General features: G+C 54.5%; 1 long non-coding RNA gene across 1 annotated transcript in view; it reads left to right on the forward strand.

Moving 5' to 3' along the window:
* The window catches only part of LOC119109539 (uncharacterized), an 86,213-nt gene extending 62,223 nt beyond the window's left edge, over positions 1-23,990 (forward strand). Inside the window, exon 3 of the long non-coding RNA XR_005095431.1 lies at positions 23,922-23,990. This is a non-coding gene — a long non-coding RNA (uncharacterized LOC119109539). The remainder of the gene's footprint in view (positions 1-23,921) is intronic.
* The last annotated feature ends 873 nt before the right edge of the window (positions 23,991-24,863 follow it).

A 24,863-nucleotide genomic window follows, 5' to 3' on the forward strand; every position in this document is an offset into this window, starting at 1 on the left:
GCAGGGCTGCACGACAACGTAAGAGCCGGGCGTGTCCAGTATGGGCTCGGAAGCTTGGCGGTCGCTGATCTGTTTCGAGGGTGGTCGCTGGTCGGTGTCGAGCTAGGGTCAATGTCGAGTCGAGTAGGCACCGGTGCAGTCGAGGTCGAGCGAGGGTCATTGCCGGGAGCGCTGGGAAGAGCCGAGCGGCGGTCAGGCAAATGTAACGGGTCCAGTGCGCGAGCCTGTGGGGTGATTCTGGGGCGCGCAAGAGTCAATATTCAAGGTGGGAGCCATGGCGGGGCTAGCGGCACTTCCATCGTTGACACCCAATGGGGTGTCAGAGGCCGAGTTCGAGTTCGTGTCATCATTCTCCTTCCTCTTCCCACGTTTCCCCATGGTGGGGAGTGGGTAGAGATATACGACACCTAGAGTGACAGTCTGTTTAGAGGAGTTCAGAAACCTAACCAAAGATGAAGATGACAACGATGAGGGAAAGCGACGACGAGAAAGAAGGACTCCTTGGCTGAAGGCCCCCTGCAGGGGCACCGGCTTCGGCCAGTATAGGGAACTAGCGTCCCTTCGGGTCCCAGCACCGGCAACAGGTAGACAGCGCAAGCTGTTCCTCTCAGGGCGTAGCGACCCTGCCGGCACGTTAGCTCCTGCTCCTTGTTCCGCCCGCTCCCCTCCCACTGCCTGCTTTCCCGCATCCGGCCCACTCGTCACTCGTAATCCTCGTTTTCTCGGGCTCGCCGTGCCCCCTCGCCCACGTCCCGGGTTGATCGGATCCTGGCGGCTGAGGGGCGCGACATGGGGATCAGTCGCGGCGTGTCCCAACACTCCACTTCGGCCAGAATATCCGTGGGCGCGGGGGACCCGTGGGGCCCCACACGGGTCAAGCGGCTTGTCGCTCGTGCTGCAATGGGTGTTCCGTACGGGTCTCCGCTTGGGGCGCCTGACCGTGCGCAGCGGCGCTGAACCACGGTCAGGACTTGGAGAGGTCTCCCCGGTTACACGTGGCCGTGCAGGAGGCTTCGTTCGCCCCGTGTAGTATCGGAGTAGCCCTGGCGGCACCACCACCCCCTGGGTGAGTGGGCCGTCTCCCAGTTTGGCTCCGAGGTGGGTGGGGAGTCTCGGTGCTGAATGCTAAAACCATACATGCGTGGCAATTTCAATCTCCAAAAACGACCGCACCCCGAAAATGGGACGGACTGATGCTATAGGGGGCAGTGCGTCAGCACCTACCCCTAGAATCTTGATTTTCCGAGGCGCCGAGAAGGCGCTGTCGCCCCTCTCGCCCTTCCAAAGGCGAAATGGCTGTGATCGGTTTGGAAAAGTGCTCCGATGCGATAAGCTCAAGGACGGTGGGATCGAGGTCGCGTTTCAGAATGGAGAGGAGGCGAAACGGGCCATGACTTCCGATAGGTTTATGTACTGTGTGTGGGATGCGGGAGGGAAGAGTGACGCATCAGTGGCGATGACTGTGGAGGCTCATAGGACAAAGAACTCGTCAAAAGGTATCATCAACTGTTTTGACCTGAAATATGTCGATGACAAGGAAATAGTCGGCGGTCTCGCTGAGTTCGTGGTACCAGGTGCTCGTCGCATCAAGTTGCGCAGGGGTGCGGAGTTGGTCCCCACGAACAACATCGTACGGACTTTAAGGCGGCCTGGCGTACCATCTGAAGTAAGGATAGGCTATGTGAAGGTGAAGGTGCGCCTTTTTATTCCGAACCCCATGGGGTGTTTCAAGTGCCAGATGTTTGGACACATAAGGGACTTCTGTCGTAACCAGCCAGCATGTGGTAAGTGTGCCTCTCCGCAGCACCCAACCGATCAGTGAACTACAGCGAGCCCATGGTGTGTGAACTGTGGTAAAAACCAGAAACCCCGCTCAGCTTTCGATTGTGCATGCCCGGCGTACTCCAGAGAGAAGGAGATCATCGCACTGAAAACCACGAAGAACATTTCGTTTCCTGAAGCGAGGGATCTATATGAACTGAGCCACCCTGAGACATCACATGCCACAATGGCCAAGGCTCCTGTCGCACCTGAAACCACCTTAGATCAGATGACTGGAACGCAACTCATTAAACTACTTACATCGTTCGGGCTGTCGGGTGTACCGGCGTCTCAGGTGCACGACACCGCATTTGCAACATTGCCGTCCTCCGTCTCGTTGGCACCCTGCGTCCCCCCTGAGGCACAGCCCAGCTCGCCAGTTGTTACCTCGCCGCCTGACGTCTCCCCGGTGCCGGAGCGCCCGGTGCCCGCCGTGGTGCCGACCCCCACGGCATCATCTGACGCACCGACGGAGAGGGAGCGATGGACCGTCGTTCAGCGCGGCCGGGGCCTGCAGACTTTGCCGGCCTCACCATCCGGCACCCAGCTGCGGTCGTCTCCCGTGACACCCGTTGCGAGCACTTCTGGACGAGCGCTTGAGACCATAGAGCGCCACGAGGCAGACAGGCGCGCCCGTGAGGCTAAGCGGGTACGCCTGGCGGAGCAGGAGTGGGCCAAAGCAGCCAATAGGCTGTCAGGAGCAGGCAAGGAGCCTGCCACCCAGAGCAATACTCCCTCACCACGAAGACCGGTTGAGGCTCCACCTCGGCACTAGGTGGTTGGGAGAGGCTCAGTGATGGCCCCTCCTCCGTCAACACCACGTACGGGATATGCTGGCACCAAGCGTGTTCCGTCTGGGCCCCTGTCTCCAAGTGACGGGGGTAGTCCAAGGTCCCGCCCCAAGCTGGGGCACTGATCTGTGAAACACGGTCCCAGGTCTGAGATATCTGGAGCAGTGCAACTCTTTTAAGTCTCGTCTTTTTAGTGGGAGAGCTTTTGTCTTCTTTTAACACGCCCTTTTAAAGAAGTTTTTACAGTAGAACTGCAGGGAGCAAGGGCTAATGCGCTCAACCTCCAGGCTGAGGTTGGCCGGAAGTGTTCCGCAGCTGTAGCTCTGCAAGAAACAAAGCTGGTACCGAACTCCTACTTCACTTTAAAAGGCTACGCAGTTTTCCGCAGGGACATGTCCGCTGACGCTGTTGCGCACGGTAGTGTCCTCCTTGCCGTTCATCACAGCGTGCCAGTCCGAAGGCTGGATTTGAAATCGTCGCTTCAGGTTGTAGCAGCACGTGTTCCTTTCAACAGTCGCATCTTCACAGTCTGCTTACTGTAACTGCCACCTGGCGCCAGTTTTCCATCATTGGGGCTCAGGCACCTGGTGGCTGCGCTTCCTCCGCGAATATTAGTGTTAGGAGACCTTGGCGTCCATCACACCGCCTGGGGCTACGATGAAACAAACACACGCGGGAGGTTGTGCGAAGGCTTTATTCACGATGCTTCCCTCTGCATTCTAAACACCGGACAGCCAACGCGTTTTGCTCATCCTCCCGGACGGACATTAAACATTGATCCCAGTTTTTCTACCCCGCAGCTTATGCCGCACCTGGCATGGGCAGTGGCTGGCGATCTACTAGGAAATGACCACTTCCCGGTGAGGTTGAGATTCCGCAGTGCTGAGGCTCCAGGTACCAGGACCCAGCGTTGGAATTTTAAAACAAGGTCGATTGGAAGAACTTTGAAGCTCGACTGCAAGCACCGGTTTCCACACATCCTGACAGTGTGCCTACATCTGCAGGGGATTTCAGTGCCCTGCTTTTGAAACGTGCTGACGGGTGCATCCCCTGCACTTCATGTGATCCACGCCGTACGCCCGTTCCGTGGTGGACGGATGAGTCTCGTGACGCCATCTGTGCGCGCGAACGCGCTTTTCGAGCTTTCGATCGAAGGAGCAGAGCGGCCAATCTGATTGCGTTTTAGAGAACAGGTGTGTTCGCGCGTCTAACGATCAGGGAGGCAAAGCGCAATATGTGGCGTGATAACGTCTGCACACTTACTGTCTCACACCTACTGCCCAGGTCTAGTCACGGATCAAGCGAATTTCTGGTCAGTTCTGTTCTACCCCACTCCCCGTTCTACATGTAAATGGCCACGACGTCATACATCCAGTGTATGTTGCAAACGAAATCGGCCGGGCAAACTCTCTCTAACCACTGCACGTCTGGGAACGCAGAGGAACGGGGTTCGATTCCCCACGGTGCCCGCCTTTCCTGCCAAGGTGAGAGGCAGATGACGCCATATAGCCTCAGTAGCTGAGTGCGTCGTAGAGCCCCAGTGACATGACCGGGCAATCTCGCAGCGCAGCCGTGGTGTCAGTACGGAACGGCAGTTTGTTTGCCATATAATGCGAGACGAACAAGCACACATAGACTTTTCTTTTACCAAACACATTTGCAATGATCTCTTTACCATGGTCGAATTAAAGCATGCTATCAGCATGCTGTGGTGCGTTTCAGAGGGTCCTGATGGTGTGCACAACAACATGGTCCAGCATCTTCCTGATAGGATGTTGGAAGTTTTGCTGACAATCTTTAATTCACCTTGGGTTAGCAGTACTTACCGGTCTCATGGCGACAGGCTTCTGTGGTCCCTCTTCTGAAACCAGGGAAGAGTGTTTTAGATCCCTTACTTTATCGACCCATCGCACTTAATCGTCACTCTGTAACTTGATGGAGAAAATGGTCAAGGTCCGAATCACATGGTTCTTAGAACAGCGTGACATTTTTACTAATGCACAGTGCGGTTTTATAAAGAATCGTAGTACGGTGGACTCCCTTTTAACATTCGACACTATTATTCGACAAGGTTTTAAAGGGAAACGTCATGTTAGTGGTGTCTTTTTCTATCTTGAAGCCGCTTACGATCCCACGTAGCGACGAGGTATCCTCTTAAAACTCTTCAAGCATGGCATACGTGGTCATATGGGCACGTTTTGGGGAGAATTCTTTGGCTGAACGCTTCTTCCATGTCCGTGTGGGTATTGACGTGCCAACACCTTTTAAACTGGTGAATGGTGTGCCTCAAGGGGCGGTTTTAGGTGTGGCGCTTTTTGGTACCATGATAGACGACATTGTTGACGGCATACCGCAGTCAGTCGGCCGTGTTCTCGTCGTAGATGATTCTACTATATGGACCAGCGCATCAAGAGTGCATGTGATGGAACGCCATCTCCACCTGGCTTTTCACCATATGGAAAGGTGGTCGTTATAGGTATTAATGGGCTTCGGTTTTCCAGCGCGAAAACGGTCGTCACGCACTTCTGTTGCCGCCGTAAACGCGGTGGCTTGAATCTCCGTCTTTACGACCAACCCATTTCCACTGAGTCGGTAACCAGATACCTTGGGGTATATCCCGACAATCATCCCATATATGCGCTCACGCTTTTTTCGTTTTTCATATCGTTCACCTATCTGTTCTATGCTTGATTACGCATGTTTTGTATATGACAGTGCAAGTGAGTCAAGCAAACGTCCTTTGGACACTATTCACCAAAGAGCGCTTCGCATCATCACAGGAACGTTTCGAACGTCACCTGTCGGAAACTTTCTTGGTGAGGCTAACGAGCCGCCGCTGTCGGCTAGGCGGAGGATGCTTGGCATGGCATATGCTATAAAGCTACGGCAGTTCCCTTTTCACCCGACATATGATGCAGTTTCTCGCGTCGAACAACAGCTATGTTTCATAGTGGTCCGGATGAACATTCCACCCCTTTTTCGCAAGGATAAGACCTCTGCTTGATGCCAGTGGCATTCCTCTTTGCCGCGTGGCGCGGGTGCAGCATATGCTACACCCTCCATGGTATCTGATTTCGCCCAGAGTAGACACTTCACTCTTTGAAACGAGGAAGCATACCCTGACACCTGACTTGTTCCGTTCCATGGGGCAAGAGCACGTGGCGTCGTACGAAGGGCACACAATAACTTATACGGACAGATCCAAAACCTTACACGGTGTCGGCTGTGCATTTGTGAGTGATCCGTTACTCGATCCTTCACACTGCCAGGCCACGCGTCAGTATTCACCTCCGAAATGGGCGCTATAATCAAGTTTCTTTCTTTATTGAAGTTGGAAATGAGTCCTTGCACCTTGCTGTGGCAGATTCTTTGAGCGACCTCTTGGCATTGAGAGCGTTTGATCCATCATGTCCTCTTTTTCAGGGCATCGTGATACCTCTCATTGCATTGGACCGAGTTGGAAAGAAAGTAACGCTGTGTTGAATTCCTAGTCATGTCGGTGTCTTTGGAAATAAGCTCGCTGACGCAGCCGCAAAACGCGTATCATATCCACCATGTACGCGCGGATTGTCTGTTCCAGCTCGAAATTTTTATCCAGGCATCTTACCTTTCTTGCAGCATAAGTGGTAGCTCTGTTGGAATAATGATACAATAGCAAATTGAAATATATAAAACCTGAATTGGGTCTGTGGCCTTTCAGCTTCCGCGATTCGAGGCGAGAAGTTGTGCTTTGCAGGCTGCGTATTGGCCATGCGTACGAAACTCACCGCTATTTGTTGTGGGGTGGTGAGAGAGCCCGATGTCCTCGTTCCCCGGGGTTTCTCACCGTGCACCACGCAGTTAAGCTTCGCCCACACTTCGCCCGGGAGCGCTCGCTTTACTCTGGGCGAAGCGCTACCTCCCTTACGCTAAATGGCATTCTTGGTAATCACTCGCAACTTCCTGAAGATGGCCGACTGTTTTCATTTCTTTCAGAAATCGGATTTCGCTCTATACACTTACCTCGCAAGTAAATGACTACGTTATGGGCTCAATATTACCTATGCAGTCGGCAAGCCCAAAACCCTAATTAACAAGAACAATGCCTGAAGGCCGCAACAGGAGCAAACCACCTGCAGGTCTCGCCACACGGTCTGAATTGGTTGACAGTAAGCGTTGATGTGTGTTGCTCCTGATCTATATCTTAGGCCATGCCAAATGCACATATATCCACATGCATAGCAGGAAGAGGGGTGGCGTCCTTCCGAAGTCTGCTTTTCTTCCAGACGTCAGCGGACCGGCAAACAGAGACAGTGATGGCTAATACCTGATGTATACACGCACCACACTGTCTACCCTAAACATCGCAAGAACAAGCTGTAAACACATACAATGATCACGGAATACCAGGCATGTGTGGTCTTTGCCACTACGCATGTTCGAACCACCTGGCGGTGACCCGCTTGTCACAGCTTCGATCTCGCGCCACTACAGTACCACTGGGCCTACTGACCGCTCCGCACGCTCCACATGCATTCGTGTCCACAGTGACGCGCCGACTGCCACTGCCAGAGGCCTCCACGTGCTTCGATGACGTGGTCCGATCACCCGACCATGACCTCGTCCTTACGATCTCGAGTTCACGACCACACGCTCCGGTCAGGGAAACACATGGCTAATGGTCATGACAAGCACAGAGGCATAACCAGTGTGCTCTTCATTTTTCTTAATTGTGATCAATTTCTCTCGTCGTTCTTGCGGCCATAAGAACAGCTATGGACGGTTACAGATCGGTGAGAAACCAAGCAGGAGTGGGGGAGGGGGAGGCAACGGGATTTATGCAATATGCAAATTCTTTCGACGCGAGGCTTGTGACCCCTTTTCAAAGAACGGGACTTTAGTAGCATAAGAGAGTACATGCTCAATCAAGCGAAGTGCCAATACACTGGCAATGCTAGATAGCTAATGCACTCACTCTCGCTATCGACATGTTTTCAACTGTGTCCCAATAACTCACTTGCTCAAGACCATGCCCACAAAAAGCCTGCATTTCCATTGTCATGGAAAATAGAGAAATATCCAGTATCGCTGACCTCCACTCGTACGCCGATTGTATCACCCGCCGCCGCCCCATCACATCAAGTGGTCTCGAGGAGACCACCGGCGGCCGGTGATCAACCATCTGTAAGACAAGTCAAGAAATCGTGTCCCAGCGACGTGTTGGGAAAGACTAGATTTGCAATGTCACATTGTGGTACAGCGTGCCGTCTCAAATAAATGTTTGCTATCTCTGCTCACTGTAAGGCCCACGTCTATGATGGATGTGCGTACATGTGGGCGTTTAATGGAATTGAGCGCACCAGGGAATGTCTAGGCGATTCACTTACTACCATGGGCTTTACGTGTGCCGAGCACTCAGCCCACAATATCGGAAATGGCGTAATCCTGAAATAATCATTGCCCTACTCAAGGTCAGTGAAAATTTCAGGCATCATGAGTAATCCATCAACTTATCTTTCTCGGCAATCATTAACGTTTCAATTTGTTATTGACGCAAACAATTTGCTTGTAGGCATTCCGTGAGACGGCGGAAAGGCGTTGGGTATTTCAAGGCGCACCTAACTTCGGCTTTACCTTAGGTAACGTTATGAACGATGCTTCCTTGATTGCGGCATGACACGTTACAAAAGCACGTTGCAAGACGTGCAAGACACGCCGTCTCTGTGCCTTCGAGATGGTGCGTCTTCTCTCAGTGGTAACAAAGGGCGCTGTTCTGGACACTGTATGCAAGCAGTCGGTCCGACGGCCGCCCTCGCGCCGGGCCGTCTCACCGCTGCCTCCTGCGCTCCGGTCCTCCAGCATGCCGCCCTGGCCGGGCTTCATGCGGGACGGCGCGCCGGCAGCCGGTGACGGCGGCCACTGGCCCGCCGATCCCGCACCGGCCCGCCCCATTTCCCAGGTGCTCGCCGGCGCCGGAAGGGCTGCGTAAATCCGCGCGCGCCCGACGAAAGGGGCCACCTAACGATCGGCGGGCTCCTGGACCGGCGCTTCGGCCACGGGCGGCGTGATTTAGAGCGCTGCCATGCCTGAAAGGTCAAACTGAGCTTGCAGGTTGTGACCAGCGGCTGATTTCGGAACGTGCAGTGCAGTGCTCAGTGTTACATCCTCAGTTTATGCCCATGTGCTTCTCGCAAAAATGCAAATGGTTTGGACGACTCCTAGTTAAAGGGATGTGGATTCGTGACATGACGCGCTGTCGCATCAGTCATGTCCAAGTGGAAATGCCTGTGTTGACGAATCAGTAGGATGTTTGATTAATGGGGAGCTGCTTACACCACCTGTGGCTGAGACGATGCTTCTCTAAAGTACATCTCCGACACTCCTTGCCGTAGCGCAAGTCTGATCGGATCACGTCGCTTCTGTTTTTTTCGATAACAGATAGTCGTGAGATTGCTGTGGGAATTAATAAAACGGTCCAATCTTATGGGGGCCCGCCGGGGGAGATGATAGTGAAGCGAGAGTGAGCCAGGCCGGTCTCGGCCTCAGGCTGGTGCCGGATCGGCCGCTGGTGCCATCAGCCGAGCGCGCTCGAAGGTCGGCCAGCCGCAGAGACGCGGGGACAGACTGGTGTCGGAGCGGCCGCTGGTGCCATCAGCCGAGCTCGGTCGAAGGTGGGCCAGCCGCAGAGACGCGGGCACAGACTCGTCGGTTCATCAGTGCTGACTGAGACGACCCCTGCACTGCAAATGGACTGAACCCGGACAAAAGCTTGTATTCGTTTCTAGTGGCGGGGAGGACGAACGAGACAGCGAAGCTGTGTAGCCTGCACTTTTTCTGCTGGCCCGCCTTTCCCTTCAAGCTAATACTAGGTAACGCTAATTAGATTGGTAACACGATGATGTGTGTAGAAGAAAATAAAGATAACGTCTTGCTCAGGAAATAATGAAAAGTCTAAAAGGCGTATATATATATATATATATATATATATATATATATATATATATATATATATATACATACATGCGATTTCTTAGATGGCCTTCGTTCTCAGCTCCCCAAAAGTATGCCTGCTGGAGCCGTCGCGTGTACAGTGGACATAGGCCAACCTGTACGGGACTATTGAAGCGGGATCCGCCGCCATCGATCTCATCAAAAGGCACCGCGGTAAAAGTAAACACATTTGGACCCAACTTCAGTAACCTCGATTTTTTTTTTTTTTTTGATCTCACTGTCTCACAAACAACTACGTACATTTTGGTCCGCGTTATTACAAGGAGAGGGAATAGCCACGGAAATCTGTGTTGCCCCACCGCTGACCATTGTCTGTATGAGCGCAATCGAGACGATGATCTCCGCTTCTGAGCACGCCTAACTGATCACCTTCATGCGGTGTGTGGAGGTCATTATAGGGGTTTGGATGCATCGGTTGGGTCGTTATTTTAATTTTATTGACGGCTTCCACTTAGATCTTACAAATACTGGTAGTTATGATGCACTAGGTGTTATGATGCATCGGGTGTCATGATATATTGGGAGTCGTGATGCGAGCGTTAGAGACGAGGTTAAGAGCGTTAGAGATTACGATATTTTCAGCGTTATAAAACATTAGGGCTTATGATACACTAAGTGTCCTTTGACATAAGGTTTATGATTTTTGGGAGTTGCGGTGTGTACGGGGTTATGAAATATTAGGTGGTCCAATACATTAGGTGTTTTGATACATTAGGCGTCATGAAGCATTAGAGGTTTTGATACGTTAGGCGTTACCATACATTACGTTGTATCTTAATGAGCATCAGGGATTGCGAACACAAGGGCTTCCGGTACTGATCCCGACGGAGCAGCTACGGGCTGCCGGAGGTATAGTGGTTAACGCGTCTGCGCTAACCACTGTGCGTCTGGGAAACCAGAGGTACGGGGGTTCGATTCCCCGCGGTGCCCGCGCTTCCTGCCAGGATGAGAGGCCGGCGACGCCATATAGCCTCAGCAGCTGAGTGCGTCGTAAAGCTCCAGTGACACACACACGGGGCAGCTGCAATCCGAGCAATGGCTTAAATAGAACAGCCATTCAAATCGAAGGGGTATCTACATAGGGTGATTCAGCAAAGTAAATATCTAATCCAAACATGCTTCAAACGATTTAAGCGGACCTTGACGCACCCATGACACCAAACTATGAGCGTTATATACACCAGTCTTCCTTTCATAGACGATACCCTGTCAAGGAAGGTATCCTCAGCAATTAAAGCATCAATGTTACCACTACACGTTGCCTGGGAGAGCGGCAAAATAGTAGCCACGCGCCTGACCACCTCAGCGATTAAAGCGTCAAGGTTACCACCACACGTTGCCTGGGAGAGCGGCAAAATAGTAGCTGCACGCGCCTGACCACCTCAGCGATTAAAGCGTCAAGGTTACCACCACACGTTGCCTGGGAGAGCGGCAAAATAGAAGCTGCGCGCCTGACCACCTCAGCGATTAAAGCGTCAAGGTTACCACCACACGTTGCCTGGGAGAGCGGCAAGAGCTGCAGCGGCAAATAGAAGCTGCGCGCCTGACCACCTCAGCGATTAAAGCGTCAAGGTTACCACCACACGTTGCCTGGGAGAGCGGCAAAATAGAAGCTGCGCGCCTGACCACCTCAGCGATTAAAGCGTCAAGGTTACCACCACACGGTTGCCTGGGAGAGCGGCAAAATAGAAGCTGCGCGCCTGACCAACCTCAGCGATTAAAGCGGTCAAGGTTACCACCACCACGTGCCTGGGGAGAGCGGTAAAATAGAAGCTGCGCGCCTGACCAACTCAGCGATTTTAAACGCGTCAAGGTTACCACCACACGTTGCCTGGGAGAGCGGTAAATAGAAGCTGCGCGCCTGACCCACCTCAGCGCGTGACCCACCACCCTGCCCAGCTGAAAAAGCTATGCAATTCCTGCATGACCGGGGTTGGTGGGAAAACTCTCCCTATCGCTCCTTCTCCGTCACGGTCGGGACAAACCAAAAAATGTTATTTCTTGATGCAAGTTTGCTCATAATGTCCTATCCTGCAGGTATGTAAAGGCGTTGTTGAATTGTGATTCGCAGAATCAATCCAAATCAGAAATCGGAAACCTACACCGAACACCATGATTTCCTCCAGCGTTTTGAAACATGTCTCATAGGACACCGTCTCATAGGACACCGGACACCGTGGTGTAGTTTCTCTTAGAGTTGGTCGGTATAATGCGGCCCGAGAACGGCGTGTCATGCATTTTTGTATTGCTATACTGCACGGCGTTTTTTTATCTGGATGCAGTGTTTGCTTCATTTGCGCGCACTGCGATAGCTCACGGTTGAAAGATATATGTATGCACACGTGCGCGCGCACACACGCATGCACACACGCACACACGCACACGCATACGCGCACACACGCGCGCACACACACACACACACACACACACACACACCCACACACACACACACACACACACACACCACACACACACACACACACACACACACACACACACACACACACACACCACACACACACACACACACACACACACACACACACACACACACACACACACACACACACACACACACACACACACACGCGCGCGCGCGCACGCGCACGCACGCCACGCACGCACAAACACCGCGTCTGTGTGTGATGCGGCCCGTCTGCGGCGGCCATCGAATATGCATGAGCGTTGGGCTCGGTCGATGCGGACACTTTAGACCAGAGCTCATTGTGCGCGTCCGACGGCTTCGAACGCCAGGCGCCGTGCGCACGTGTGATCCACGCATCCGTCGCCGGTGGGGCGTGCTCGTGCGCACGCTGCATCAGGGAGCCGTGATCAGGACGCGTCTGGAGCGCGGCCCGCGCGACGCCAGCGGGACTGCAGTCTGACGCGCTGGGCTTTGGTCGCCAGCGGGACTGCAGTCTGACGCGCTGGGCTTTGGTCGCCAGCGGGACTGAAGTCTGACGCGCTGGGCCTTGGTCGCGTGCGCCACTGGCCCTCAATGATTTGGACAAGTTTCCGCTTCTAGCCACGAATAGGCTTACCGGGCAACCAAGTGTGTTCTTCATGTGCACCCAATTATGTGTTCAGCTGTCGGTGCTTTGAAGTTGTAGTGTACTGTTTGTCTTGGTTTCGCTGAAAGGAAATGGCGAGCGGCCAGCATGACAAAATTGTTTTCTTTCCCTATTTTGTTGGAGTTCGACGCTCAGAAAACGAAAGCAAGAAGAAGTCACATAAATATAGTTAAAAATCAAAAGTGAAAAAGGGGTGCTTTGCAAGCTCTTTGCGAGCGAGATTAAATCTGACGGTTGCTTGAAAAGTTCGGTATCCAAGTGTGTGTGTGGGTGTGTGTGTGTGTGTGTGTGTGTGTGGTGTGTGTGTGTGTGTGTGTTGTGTGTGGTGTGTGTGTGTGTGTGTGCGTGCGTGCGTGCGTGCGTGCGTGCGTGCGTGCGTGCGTGCGCGCGTGCGTGCGGGAATGGGAATGGGCGGGTGTGCGTTGTGTGTGTATGTGTGTGTGCGTGCGTGGGCATGTGCGTGTGAGCATGCGTGAGTGAGTGAGTGCGTGCGTGCGTTCAGACTTCCGACCGTGTTGCGTCAAAGCGCGCCGACGGACCGCCACGCCGGCCGGCCCGGCGCTATCCGGTGCGTCGGCGTGGCGGACAGACCGGTGCCGGCTTCGAACCGATCGGTAGCGCGTGGCACGTGCCTCGTCCTGTCAACCTGACCTATGCACAATGTTCATCATGAGCGGCCCAACTTAAACGGAGGGTGTCACTGGCCTTTGGCCGGTTGTCAATATGGGCCCCTAGCGGGCTGCGTGCTTTTGCGGCCGGCAGCGTATATGGTCAACAGCGTGCCCTGCAGGCACGTGCAAAGATTTGGACTCGGGTTCCTCCGAGTGTGAAAAACAATGAGTTTAACGACCTAAATTCATTGTTTTGAGAAACTGTCACAGGGCTCGTTACAGGTACCAAGTATCCAACTTACGGTTTTCGAGCCAAGGTGTACATCCGGGGTACTTGCTCAACTCTACACTCCTTTTACCTGCACCTAATAGCAGAGGCTTGGATGGCAGGGTCTGCTGCCGCGATGAGCTTCAAGATAGACGGATGGCTGGATGATCGGTTTCGATCGAGTAAAGCCGGTTTGGCGCTGTACCTCGTACATGAGGTGTGATTAAAGATTGGCATCCCTGTGCTATGTTTGCCAACCGACGTTGGGAAGTTCTGAATGCTAAGAACGGGTGAAATTGCGCGTTTTGACGCCCACACGTGGGAAGTCTGAATGCTCGCACCTTGGCGCGCAGGATCGTGGCGTACATGTCAGTCGATAAGCGACTGGTTGTGACGCGATAGCCACGACCTGCGGTGTGCACCAGCCAATGGGCTCCACCCCTCCCCCTCTTGCCAATGATCTCACACACCCCCGCCAATGGTCTCCGCACCCCCTGCCAATGTCTCCGCACCCCTTGCCAATGGTTTCTACAACCCCTTGACAATGGTCTCCGCGCCCCCTGCGAATGATCTCCACACCTCCTGTCACTGGTCTCCGCACCCCCTGCCGATTCGTCCTCCGCACCCCCTGCCGATGGTCTCCGTACCCCTTGCCAATTGTTTCCGCACCTCCTGCCAACGGTCTCCGCATCCCCTGGACGATGGTCTCCGCATCTCCTGCCAACGGTTTCCGCCCCCCTACGGATGGTCTCCGCACTCCCTCCCAATCTCCGCACCCGCTGTCAGTGTCGATTCCACCCCCCCCCCCCCCCGCCAATAGTCTCCGCACCCCCGGGCAGTGTAGATTCCACAGCCCATAAGTCGGATCGAATGTTAGTGAGCTTAGGTGATCTCATGTGTGACATGACTGCTTAGGTGATCTCATGTGTGACGTGACTGCTTCTACGCAGATCATTTACGCCGTGTCGCATGGGCAACCTGTGAAATCTGGTGCAGAACAGGTGAAGTCAAGTGACTGAGCCGCCAAGTAGATTTATGTGTTCGTGTCGCTGTTTATGCGTCACATCCACAAATTACAGCTGACGTGTTTAAGTATGCTACCATTTCAGTGCGTTGCCACTTGCAGGGGGTCGTCCGGGCTGACCTAAGATAATGTCATGATTTGTGGCGGGCTCGACCTAGGATGATCTCGCACCTCCGATCCTAATGATCCGCGCTAATGACTGCATTGTGCAAGATTTGCTTAGGAAAGATAACATCTGCGGGACGACTTCACCGGATTTGACCTTGACTATGCCCACTCACGTCTGTCGGTCACCTCGACACATAGTGTGAGAGATTTGAGGACTAACTTAACGTACATCAAGAAAGGCCGCGAACATTGATGAGACTCATTATGAAGCCATTTACCGCACACTTTCAAATCAACTGCATGGGAAGATACCTTGCATACCGTCATGCTGTTAAGGCCGCACAATAGTGTGCTATTGAGCGCCGACTCTCCACGTGTTCGCCGTGCAGACTTTCGAGAACGAGGTCATAGAGCAGTGGCTTAATACGGCAGCAGCTGGAAACCTTCCGATTACACTTGTGTGATGGAGGATCGCTCAGACCTGAAGAGTGGTATATTAACGTCCAGTCCTGATGATGATTTTCTGTCGATTCTTGGCATCCATCATGTGTTTGAGGTAGGATTACTTTCGATTATAAAACACGGCGTGATCTCTGACAGAATAAGATAGTCGTGGAATTATGGAGCAATTTCGTGAGACCTACCACACCATTATGTTTGCGTACAATTGCTGGCGAGCTTGTGTTCAACTCGTCGGAGATTCACTGCGATGGTGACCGCTGCGACTAAATGTATTTAGCAGTCAACCAGTTGGCATCGCTTAAACGAGCCGTGTTTTGGCCCGGATTCCGGCGTAGTTAGACGGTCAGTTGAACTGAAAAGACAAAAACACGGATACGTGTTGTGCATGTCGATCTACATTCGCCGGAACGCAAAGTTCGGGCGGCATGGGCTATCTCCGGTGGAGTGTTTTAAAAAAATGATATGACAATACCTCCCTTCGGCATTGGTTCCGTGACAGGGCGCTGTAATCGCGTCTGACAACACTGGCGGGCATTGGCGTCGGGCCATTCAAGCGACCGGGTATCCTGCGTCAGCCAGCCGGCCGTCACCTGTGTGCTGACCGGAAGGCATCTGCACTGGAGCGTGAAGGGGGTTCACGCTCCCGTGCAGTTGTCCAGTTGTCCAATCGGCCGCTCGCTCGGGAGCCGCTGTCCGCCGCTTGACCCCGCGCGGGCGCGCCGGCGCCGCAGGCTCGCACACCGGCACAGGTGCCCTGGCTGGCTCACCGCCTCTGGCGGACTGGTCAAGCGGTGTCGGTAGGACTGATGGCGGACAGGTCAAGCGGTGTCGGTAGGACTGACGGTGGACAGGTCAAGCGGTGTCGCCTAGGACTGTCCCCTCCGCCCCCTTCCGGCCAAAGGGAAGTCTTCGGCCACGTTTCTTCTGGGATGGAGGATCGCGCTGTAATGCCGTTGCCGCTGCATGTCGGCGCTGTATGGAATTGTGTACCTGTGAGTCGGGTGGTACGCGGCCATCGCTGCCACCGCGCCAACAGCGCTGCTGGAAACACCGCTTCGGCGGGTGTCATAGAAGGAAAGCCGCACATTCGGCGACAAGAGCACCATATCTCTGTTGCCTACACCACGGCCCCCGCAGGGGCACCCGGCTTCGGTCGGTGTAGGGGACTAGCGCCCCCTCGGGTCCCAGCTCCGGTAACGGGTGGACAGCGCAAGCTGGTCCTCTCAGGGCGTAGCGACCCTGGCCGTACGTGAGCTCCTGCTCCTTGTCCCGCCCGCTCCCTCCACATTACCTGCACTCCCGCATCCGGCCCTATCACCACTTCCTCATCCTTGTTTTATTGGGGTCGCCGTGCCCCCTCGCCCATGTCCCCGGGTTGATCGGATCCTGGTGGCTGAGGGGGCGCGTCGTGCGGGTCAGTCACGGCGCGCACCCAACACTCCACTTGGCCAGGATATCCGGGGGCGTGGGGGGCCCGTGGGGCCCCACAACGGGTCTAGCGGCTTGTCGCTCGCGTTGCGGTTGGGTGGCCCCTTGCGGGGTCTCCGCTGGGGGCGCCTGGCCGCGGCGCAGCGGCTCTAAGGGGTCAAGGGGCGGCGGCGCTGAACCACGGTCAGGACGGGGAGGGGGTCTCCCGTTACACCTGGCCGTGTGGGAGGCGTCGTCCGCCCCGTATAGCACCGAGGTAGCCCTGGCGGCACCACCCACCAACGTGGTGAGTGGGGCCGTCCCCAAGTTGGGCTCCGAGGTGGGTGGGGAGAGCCCCGTGCCGAAATAAAGAACAACCTTGAATGGCATCTACAAACCCAAAAAACTCCCGCCCCCCCGAGCGGGGGACGGACTGCGATGAATTAGGGTGCACGGCAGGGTTCCAGTTTTAGGGTTCCACCTGCCCCACGCGTTCTTGTCTTCCGGAGTGATGTGAAGAACCTGGCATCGCTTTCACCGTTTCAGCGCCGAAACGGATGCGTCAGGTTGGGAAAAGTCACCCGCTGTGACAAGCTGAGGGACGGCGCGATCGAAGTGGAGTTCGCAAACGGCACCGATGCGACTCGAGCTCTGACTGTTTACTGAATTTGTATATGCCGCGAGAACCGAGAGGCAAAGCGAGACGTGAGCGTGCAGTCACAGTCACACCGCACCACCACCAAAATTTCTCAAAGGTATCATAAACTGCTATGACCTTCGTGACGTCAGCGAGGAGGAAATCATCGAAGAGTTGGGAACTTTCGGTGGTCACGGCAGCACGTAGGATCACGACCAGGAGGGGTGATGACCAAATCCCTACAAACAACATTATACTGACATTCACAGCCTGATTTACCGTCTGATATCCGCATTGGCTACGCAGTTGTCAAAGTCAGGGTCTTCGTTCCGAATCCGATGCGATGTTTTCAATGTCAGCGCTTTGGTCATACAAAACCACACTGCCCGCAATCGAGCTGTCTGTGGGAAGTGTGCATCTTCCGAGCATGCGGGAGACCAGTGTACCTCTGTGCAGCCCTGGTGGCGTGAACTGTGGCACGGGGCAGGTACCGCACACAACTTTCGACAGAAGTTGTCCAGCCTTCATGAAGGAAAAGGAAATTATATCACTCAAAACTTCAAAGAACATTTCTTTCCGCGAGGCGCGTGAACAGTATGAGGCTAATCACCCCAAGATATCCTATGCCGAAAAAAAATCCAAAACTCTGTGCCACAGTCCACCAGCATCAGTCACATGTCAGCGGTCCAGCTCATCACGCGCTCCTGCGATCCTTCGGTTTGTCTGTGGTGCCGGCGGGGCGGGCGACCCCCGCCCAGTCGGATTCCTCCTGGTCCTTCAGTTGCGTCCTGCTCCAACCAACGCTGTGCCGGCCCGGACCTTCATGTGTCGTCGGGGTCGCAGGCGGGGGAGGAGGAGGGATGGACAGTGGTCAAGGCGCGGCCATGGTCCGCGGGCTCGGCCTTCCTCACCGTCTGTCACTCCGCTGCCCTCGTCGCCCTCCGGCGACGCTGGCGAGTGTGTGTGGACGAGCAGCGGAAACGATGGAACGGCATGAGGCGGACAGGCGCGCCCGCGACGCCAAGCGGGCCCGCCTAGCGGAGTTGGAGAGGGCTAAGACGGCCAATCGCTCGTCCGTTGCAAGCAAGGAGCCCACCCCTCGCAGTGGCACACCATCGCCGAAAAGGCCAGTGGAGGCCCCCGCTGACCCCCAGACGCCCGGTAGAGGCCCGCCGATGGGCCCTCCCCCGCCGCCACCCCGGACCAGGGTACGCTGGCGTCAAGCGTGCCCCGGCCGGTCCCCCCGTCTCCATCTGACGGCGGGAGTCCCAGAACTCGTCCCAGAGTGGGGCACCTCCCTGCAGATTCCAACCGTGGCTCTCAGTCAGAAAGTCTGCCCCTGCAACTGGCGCAGCCCCATTTCTTTTAGGACGTGTTCCGGTTTTAGTATGTGACCTCCAACCGGGTTTTTAACATGCCCCCCTTTACAGGCCTTTTTACAGTGGAACTGTAGAGGAATAAGGGGCGAATGCCCTCGACCTCCAGGCTGTCGTCAGCAAGCACTGTCCTGCAGCCGTAGCGCTGCAGGAGACCAAACTTGCTTCTAGTCACAACTGCACGCTGAAGGGATACGCCCTGTTTCGCAATGATGTGTTAACCGACGGTATCGCACATGGCGGTGTCCTTGCAGTCCACCACAGCGTGCCAGCCAGGAGGTTTAACCTGCGGTCTACGCTACAGGCTGTAGCCGCACGCCTACATTTAATCACCGTCACATCACGGTGTGTTCTTTATATCTTCCACCTGGCGTCGGTTTTCCATTGGAAGACATGAGACGTTAGTGCATGAGTTGCCTCCACCATGTCTTCTTTTAGGCGACTTCAACGCTCATCACACACCGCGTGGGGCTGTGATAGCACGAACACCCGCGGAAGGATGTGCGAACATTTTATCCGTGACTCGTCACTGTGTATTTTAAACACAGGGACTCGTACTCATTTACACTGCCGTCTGGTCAGACTTCCGCGCTTGACCTGCGTCTTTCTAGTCCCGAGCTGGTGGAGAGCCTCGAGTGGTCTGTGGCAGATGATCCAATGGGCAGCGATCACTTCCCAGTGTGGCTTCGATTCCAATAAGAGGAACGTTGGGTGTAAGACCACGACGTTGGAATTTAAAAAAGGCTGACTGGAGAGAGTTTGAGGCTCGACTGGAGACATTATGTCAGACCGGAGGTGTGAGGGTGGCACCCTCTATTGAGGATTTTACTCACAGACTTCTAGATTGCGCTAGCGATTACATCCCGCGCACTTCTGGATTTCCTCGTCGCACTCCTGTGCCGTGGTGGACGGAGAAGTGTCGTGACGCAATTCGCGCACGCAAACGTGCTTTCCGAGCTTTTGAACGCCAGAAGTAGCTTGGAGAATTTAGTAGCCTTTAAGAAAGCCAGGGCTTTCGCCCGCCGTACGATAAAAGAAGCGAAACGTGAATCCTGGCGTATGTACATAAGCACGCTCAACCGATTCACACCAACTTCGCAGGTGTGGGCTCGGATCAAACGTATCTCCGGGCAGTTTTTCATCCGTGCCACTTCCTGTGTTACATGTTAACGGCCAGGTAGTGACTCATCCGTTGGATTGTGGCTAACGGGATCGCCCGAGCACTCTCCCACCGTAGCGAAGGTGCAAACATGAGCCCACAGTTTTTACGGCAAAGAGCACAATCCGAAAAAAACCGTAGTGAACTTTTCTACAAGGCAACCACAGGCGTACAATGAGCTCTTCACTTTGGTGGAGCTGCATTCGGCAATCGCAAAGCTTCGTAGTGTATCGGAAGGCCCTGATAACGTTCACAATGAGATGCTCCGACATCTGCCACCGTGTGCACGTCGTGTAGGATTGGCGGCCTTCAACAGGGTGTGGTCAAGAGGTGAGTTCCCTCCGGCCTGGCGGGAAGCTGTTGTGGTACCCATTTTAATACCGGGAAAGAGTGGGAGGTCCCTCTTCATCACCGACCCATTTCACTGACGTCATCACTGTCCAAGGTCATGGAAAGGATGGTAAACGTTCGACTCACCTGATTTTTGGAGAACCACGATATTTTTAGTAACTCACAGTGCGGGTTTAGGAAAAAACCGCAGTCCGGTGGACCACTTCTTAGCCTTGGACACTACGATTCGTAAGGTGTTTCAAGAAAGGCTCATATGGGAACAGTATTCTTTGACATTGAAGCGGCCTATGACACCACATGGCGCCATGGTATTTAATGTGGTATTGGTATTTAAATATGGTATACGTGGCCATATGGGGTGCTTTTCTCCAAAGGTTTTTAGCCAAACGATACTTCCGTGTTCGGGTCGGCAACGTCCTCTCCGACAGGTACGAACAAATAAACGGCGTGCCCCAGGCGGCGTTTAAGTGTTGCACTGTTTCGCAGTTATGATAAATGATATTTGTGATGTGCTCCCACAGTCGGTCGGACGTGCCCTTTTTGTTGACGATTTTACTATTTGGACCAGTGCAGCGAGAGCAACCAGCGATGGAGCGGCGTCTCCAGCTGGCTGTGGACCCGCGTTTGAAAGATGGGGTGACATGAACGGGTTTCGTTTTTCAGGCGACAAGACCGTTGCGATGCATTTTTGTCGTCGCCAGCGATGTGATGATCTGAGCATCCGTCTATATGGTCGCTCTATTCCAAATAAGGCCGTGGCCAGGTATCTTGGGATACACTTTGACCGCCGCCTTACATATAACGCACATCTTAAAATGTTACGCGATCGATGCTTTAAATCTCTCAACATACTAAAGTGTGTGTCTCGCACATCGTATATGGGGCAGACAGAAGCACGCTTATGCTTTATATCGTTCCCTCGTCCGCTCCAAACTGGATTATGCATGCTTTGTTTATGATGGCGCGTCTGAATCCAGCAAGCGTGTTCTTGATACCGTCCACCCATACTGCCATTTCGCATTGCTACTGGGGCGTTTCGCACATCACCTTCCGTCAGCCTTTTAACGCAGGCACACGAACCACCCACTTTCGACGAGGAGAAAATGCTTGGCATGCGTTATGCCTTGAAGCTGCGGCAGTTCCCACTTCACACCGACATATTCTGCAATATTTTCGCGGTTTGCAGTAAGCTCTCTTCGTCATGGGCCGCAGCAGCACGCTTTAACTTTCGGTTCCCGAATGAGAGCGTTATTGCTTGAGAGCGGAATTCCTGTTCGGGGTGTAAGGCAAGTAAGCCGCCTGGCTTCTCCTCCTTGGCAAATGACCACACCCTTCATTGACACCATCGCTTACGGAAATTAGGAAAAAAGACGTCACACCACACCTATTGAGATCCAGGGCAGTTGAGCTTTGGCGTGTTATGAAGGATATACCCCTGACATACACAGACGGATCCAAAACCTCGGATGGCGTGGGTTGTGCTTTCGTTAGCGGGTCCGTCACTCGATCGTTCTCGTCACTGGCCCACTCGTCAGTTTTTACGGCGGAATTAGTTGCAATCACCAAGGCGATATGTTTCATCGAAGTGGGTGAAGAATCTTCACACGCCATTTTTACAGATTCACTGAGCAGTCTCTCTCTGCACTGAAGTCTTTTTATCCATCATGTCCCCTTTACAGGACATTTTATCACGCCTGACACAATTGAATCGGGTTGGAAAGAGAGTTGCACTATGCTGGATCCCTAGTCACGTCGGTATCGTGGGCAACGAACTGGCTGATGCCGCTGCTAAGCGAGCAGCGGTAGCACCATATACCCGGTTTTTGCCTATCCCTGCCAGAGATTTTTACCCGGCAGTCAAGACCTTCCTGAGAAGCAGATTGCAGCGCTGTTGGGACCAGGTGGGGGGCAATAAGCTCAGGGCAATAAAGACAGAGTTGGGCTTGTGGTCGTCATGCTCTCGCAGTGTGCGGTGGGAAGAGGTGGTTTTATGCAGACTGCGCATTGGGCATACCTATGCCACCCATGGCCATCTGTTACATGGAGCCGACAGACCCCTATGCCAGCGGTGTGGTGCCGTCCTGACTGTCCATCATGTCATTATATCATGTCCATGCCTCTTCGAAGAACGACGACGTCACTTTGGTTCACAGGCTTCGACCCTGACGATAAACGATGTGCTTGGTGACAGTTCCTCCTTTCTTGGTCCCACACAGCTCTTTTCGTTTTTAAAAGATATTGACTTTCAAGTCATTTTCACACCGTACTAATTAAGTAACAGCATAGTTATGGGCGCAAAATGACCACTGCAGTCGACGCGCCGAAACTCCAATAACAACAAGAACAAATGCCTACACCACGGCAAACGGCGCGCAGGCTCGTGCACGTCCGGCGACCAAGAACACCATATCTCTGTTGCCTACACCACGACAAACGGCGCGCAGGCTCGTGCATGTCCGGCGACAACAAGAGCAGCATATCTCTGTTGCACTGCACCACGACAACGCTGCGCGCAGGCTCGCGCACGTCCGGCGACCAAGAACAGCATATCTCTGTTGCCCTGCAACAACGACAACGGGCGCGCAGGCTCGGCGCACGTACCGGCGACAAGAGCAACATATCTCTGTTGCTTGCACCACGACAAACGTGCGCAGAGTCGTGGCATTTAGGATATTCGGACGTTCCACGACCAGAACGGAATTTGCGCATCCGCCAGACGTGCGAACTGAAGCGTTCTTCTCTGAACTGTCGTTCAGTGGCAACCAATGAAACTAGGGGCGGTACCACGCTGCGCTCACTGCTTGGAAACAGCCGCTCTCCGATCGTGCCGTCAGCTTGTTGGCCCTTTGGTCCCGCTAGAGCCGCCGGCAGACCGTTCTGGAGCGAGGTCGACGCCAATCAAGACAGATCCTTTACGGTGCGTGTCCGTTCCAGTCAATTGCCATCAGCTTCGCTACAGACGCCGAAATTCGCCAGCTTTGAATGTATATATTCACATCGGTCGGCGTCCGAGGCGATGAACTGCGGAGTCTGCATTGGGCTTTGCGGCTGGCATGCCGACGCTCGAGGTCATCTGGAGCACCGCTAAAGGATGCCGCTAAATGATAAGCGTACCTCCGCAGGAGCAACCGGCTTCGGTCGGTGTAGGGGACTAGCGCCCCCTCGGGTCCCAGCTCGGTAACGGGTGGACAGCGCAAGCTGTTCCTCTCAGGGCGTAGCGACCCTGCCGGCACGTGAGCTCCTGCTCCTTGTCCTGCCCGCTCCTTTCCCATTACCCTGTTTCCCGCATCCAGCCCTATCACCACCCCTCATCCTCGTTTATCGGGTCGCCGTGCCCCCTCGCCGCGTCCCCGGGTTGATCGGATCCTGGTGGCTGAGGGGCGCATCGTGCGGGTTAGTCACGGCGCGTCCCGACATTCCACTTTGGCCAATCCCCCAGTTGGACTCCGAGGTGGGTGGGGAGCCCCGGTGCGGAATGCTTGCTAAAAATCGCATGGCTTCCTCAAAACCCAACAAATACCCGGCCCCCGAAAGGAGGCCGGACAGCGCTGAAGCCCGGGTGCTTGGGGGATTCTGTCCCCCTTTGCCCTCGGATCCTGATCTTCTCCAGCGGAGATGTAAACCTCTCCGCCCTGTCACCGTTTCCAACGACTCAACGGCTGTGACAAGTTTGGAGACATCACGGGGTGTGACAAGCTGGGGGATGGCAACAGTGAGGTAGAGTTCGCCAGTGGTCTGGAGGCTAAGGGTGCATTAGAAGCAAAGGAGTTCATTTGCAGTATTCGTGATGAGAACGGGAAACATGACAAAAACCGTGGCTTTGACAGTAACACCTCGGCCGACAGGGAGTCGCCGGAGCGGCTGGTTTCCCCAGAGCGGCCGGCACCGGACAGCGGGCTGGGCCAGCTGCCGGCTGCCAGCCACGCGCCACCTGCAGTGCTGTACGCCAACTGCGGCCACTTGCACGGCCGACCCGTCTGGACCGTGCTCGGAGTCAGGGTCAGGTGAGATGTGGTTGGGTGTGTGTGTGGGGGGGGGGGGGGGGGGGGAAGGGGCAAGAGCCGGAGACAACGTCGGCGCCACCGGGACTTGATTTCCGTGGCCAGTGTAGGGCAGTGATGCCGACCGGCAGCGGTGCCATCGGCGCCCTACGGGCCTGTCCGCCCGCGCTGGCACTGATGTCGGAGCTGAGCGCGGGGGACATGGAATGGAGCTGCTGCCTTTCTCCGCACGCTCATCGTGGAGGGAAACGGGTCTCAACACACCTGGTCAGCCGGGACGGGGGCAAACGGGGCATCCGCACGCGCGTGGACAACACGTGAAGTCGACCGCTCCCGCGCGGTGGTTGGTGACCATAAGGGGATGCTTGTTCACACTCTGGAAGTGCCGATGGCCGCGCACCGCTCAGCGCGTACGGCGAGCCATCATTATATGCCCTTATGTAGGATCAGCGACATTGTAAGCTTTCAATGCCACTCAAGCCAACCCGGCGTCGTAATCCCATGTGCCCATCTCCACTTCAGGGCAACTGAAGTGATTTTGACCGCGCGACACGATCATGCGCTCCGATCTTAATCCTTGTTAACTCACGTCCAGTTTGGGATGCGCCAGTCGAATTTATAGTTTGTTGCAGCCATCCGTCCCATCAAGAAAGATCAAAGTTGTTCATTGAAAGCTATGATCAGTTTTTCTATGGCCCGTCCTTTGAAATTATCAAATTTTTAAGAAAAAAACAGAAAGAAATCCCGTTGTCTCTAACCTTGTTAACATATACTCCCAAGCTATAA

The sequence above is a fragment of the Pollicipes pollicipes genome, unplaced genomic scaffold, assembly GCF_011947565.3.
Source record: "Pollicipes pollicipes isolate AB1234 unplaced genomic scaffold, Ppol_2.1 Scaffold_7231;HRSCAF=8579_pilon_pilon_pilon, whole genome shotgun sequence".
NCBI classification, from domain to species: Eukaryota; Metazoa; Arthropoda; class Thecostraca; order Pollicipedomorpha; family Pollicipedidae; genus Pollicipes; species Pollicipes pollicipes.